Consider the following 3,635-nt stretch of genomic DNA (forward strand, 5'->3'; position numbering starts at 1 on the left):
TTAATCCATCTCTTTCTGCCTTAGAAGAGGAAAAGCTATGCAACATGTTGAGAGAAAACCTAGAAGCCTTCGCTTGGAGTTAGAAGGAAATGAATGGAGTACACCCCTTAGTGTGTACTCACCACATATACATCAAAGAAGGTTGCAATCCAATCAGGCAACAACAAAGAAGGATGAATCCACTCTTAAGGACATAGTCAAAGAAGAACTACAAAAACTGCTAGATGCAAGATTCATTTACCCTATCTCAGATAGTGAATGTGTCTCTCCTTTAGTGTTAGTTGTCAAGAAAAATGGTAAGTTGAGGATTTGTGTTGATTATAGGGAGTTGAACAAAGCCACAAAGAAGGATCATTTTCCCCTACCCTTCATTGACCAAGCGCTAGATGGCCTGGCAGGGAAGAAGTTTTTTTCTTTCCTAGATGGATTCGGTGGGTACAACCAAATCCAAATCTACCCAGAAGGCCAGGATAAGACCACATTCACCTGTTCCTGGGGTAATTTTGCCTATAGGGTCCTTCCTTTTGGCCTATACAATGCTCCTGCCACTTTCTAGAGAGCAGTCTTGACTGTTTTTGCTGAATTAGTACATGACACTGTGGAAACCTATATGGATGACTTTACACCTTATGGCTGTGATTTTCAACAAGCCCTGACTAACCTAGGCAAAGTATTACACAAATGAGTTGAAATGAAGCTGTCTCTCAGTCCAGAAAAATGTGAATTCTTAATGACTAAAGGGACTGTGCTAGGTCATTTAATATCTCAGCAAGGACTGCAGGTGGACCCAAACAAAATAGCAATCATCCAAAGGGTCCCACCTCCACAAAAGCAAGGAGATGTCAGGAGTTTCTTAGGGTTAGCTAGATACTACCGAAGGTTCATAAAGGACTTCAACAAGTTTTCCTCTACTTTGTTTGGGTTGTTGGCCAAAGATTCTGATTTTATATGGTCAAAGAGATGTCAAGTGGCCTTAGACATTCTAAATGGCAAGTTAACCACCGCACCAATCCTTAGAGGCCCAAACTAGGCCCTCCCTTTTCATATTCATGTTGATGCCTCACACAAAGCCATAGGAATAGCCTTAGGTTAGGAAGATGCGAAATTGCCCTATGCCATCTATTTTATCAGTAAGAACCTATCAAAGGCTAAGCTAAACTATACTGTGACCGAAAAGGAACTCCTAGTTGTTGTGCATTCACTAAATAAATTTTAACCATTACATTACAGGCTATCAAACATTTGTGCATATTGATCATGTTGCAATCAAATATTTAATGAACAAGGCAGATATAAATGCTAGAATTATAAGATGGTTGCTTTTATTACAAAAGTTTGATCTAACTATTGTTGATAAGCCTAGTAGGGAAAATGTTGTTGCTGACTTTCTATCTAAAATGAATGCTCCCACAGGTGAAGAAGTAATCATGGATGACCAGTTACCAGATGAGAATTTGTTTGCTATTTCAGTTCTTTCCCCATGGTTTGCTGATATAGAAAACTATCTAGTATTAGCACAGTTCCCACCAAGCTTGCCCTCCAAGGAAAAGAGCAAGATAATCAGAAAGAGTGCCCCCTTCACTTGGATTGGGGGCAATATGTTCAAACTTGGTCCAGATCAAATCTTAAGAAGGTGTGTAAGGGAATAGGAAGTCTTTGACATCCTTTTGACCTGTCATGATGGGCCTTGTGGAGGTCACTTTGCAGCAAAGAGGACAACATTCAAAGTGTTGCAAGTAGGCTATTATTGGCCTACTCTTCATCAGGATGTGAAAAAGTATATTAGTCAGTGTGATTGGTGCCAGAGGATGGGAAAGCCTACTCCAAGAGATGAAATGCCCCTATAACCTCAAGTGACTTTCGAGCCATTTAACAAGTGGGGCATGGAATTCATTGGGCTTATCAACCCTCCTTCAAAGCAAAAACAACACATCATTGTGTGCACTAATTATTTGACTAAGTGGGCTGCAACCAAGGCAATTAAGGCAACGACATAAGAGAAGGTGGCTGAGTTCCTAAGGGAGAATATATTATACAATTTTGGGTACCCTAGAGAGTTAGTCACAGACCAAGGCAGCTAGTTTACCTATATCATGATTGAAAAACTACTCAGCCATCACAAAATCAAGCATAAGACCTCCACTCCCTATATGTTGGGTGTGGAGCCTGATTATCTTCTGTATTCAAAGGTCTCAGCCAGATGTATACCCCACGAAGACTATACACCCCTCCACGTGGGGGGTGTGGGGGGGGGGGGGGGGGGGGGGGGGACTTGTCCCACCCCGCAGGGGTTTGAGGCGACTGGTCCCCCTCTACTGGGGGGTTTAGGGGCCAGCGCTACCACGCCGGGGGTTCGGGGGTAGCGCCCTCGAAGCTAAAAATAGATGCAAATTTTCCTTGTAAAAGTCTAGTAATTTCTAGTCAATCTGGGCCATTCATTAGGCAGATGATCTGATGGTAGAAGTTATGTTTAGTTTAGGGTTTCTTTTGCCCTAGAATGCAACCCCTCACTATATATGAGGGAATTGTATTGTGTCTATGTAGGTTTGTATTCTGAGTGAGGAAGAGAGAGGATATTGAGAAATAAGAGGGAGTTACAACGGATCTGCTTTAGGTTGTATCTCTTCAGTTTGCTGGATAATATAATAAAAGAAGGACTAGTCATTTCTCTGTGGACGTAGCCCAAACTGGGTGAACCACGTATATTTGTGTCTCTCTTGTTTTATGTGTTTTCTGTGTTTATAGTTCTACAATATTTATGTGTTCCATTGCTCTATAATATATAATTTTCTAACACTATCATCCACAAGCTAATGCGCAAGTGGAGGTGACCAACAGTGCATTGGATAACAATTTAACCAAGGTAGTGAGTAGCAACAGGAAGGATTTGGTAGAGAGACTAGTGGAGGCCACCTGGGCCTATAATACAACATGGAATACCACCATGGGATTTACACCCTATGAGATGGTCTATGGGAAAAAGGCTTTGTTATCCATTGAGTTTGAATATAACACATTGAGGATGGAAGCCCAACTAGATTTGGATCTCAGTCATACACAGAAGGAAAGGTTGTTACATTTGAATGGCTTGGATGAATTTAGAATGTAGGCCCTCCTACATACAGAAATAATTCAGCTTTAGAGGAAGATCTAGCACGACAAACACATTAGGGAGAAAAAATTTCAAGAGGGAGATTGCGCATTGTTATATGATTCAAGACATAAATACTTCAAGGGAAAGCTAAGGACAAGATGGCTCGAACCTTATATGGTGGAAAGATGCCATGACAATGGTTCAGTGCAAATTAGAACTATTGATGAATAAGCCATTACATTTCTAGTTAATGGGACACCGATTGAAAATGTAAAAGAGGCCTTTATCAAAACAAGAGTTCATAGATAATATCAATAAGACAGTGATGATGGTGGAGCAAGTTTCAACTCCTTCCTCATCAGGACACTGAAAAAAGAAAAAAAGAATAAGGATTCAGGTGAAAACCTCCATGAGGTGCTCGATTCCCATCTTTGGGTTGAAAACCTTGTGAGGAGGCCCAAGGATGAGAGAAAATGAAAAAGAGTAAGAAGATCCCTGGGTGAAAACCTTCCTTGAGGTGCCCAGGGTAGATATCTAGGGT

This window comes from Pinus tabuliformis, chromosome 4_1 (assembly GCF_031772625.1).
Source record: "Pinus tabuliformis cultivar Carrire ecotype Pingquan chromosome 4_1, CPIR1, whole genome shotgun sequence".
Taxonomy (NCBI): Eukaryota; Viridiplantae; Streptophyta; class Pinopsida; order Pinales; family Pinaceae; genus Pinus; species Pinus tabuliformis.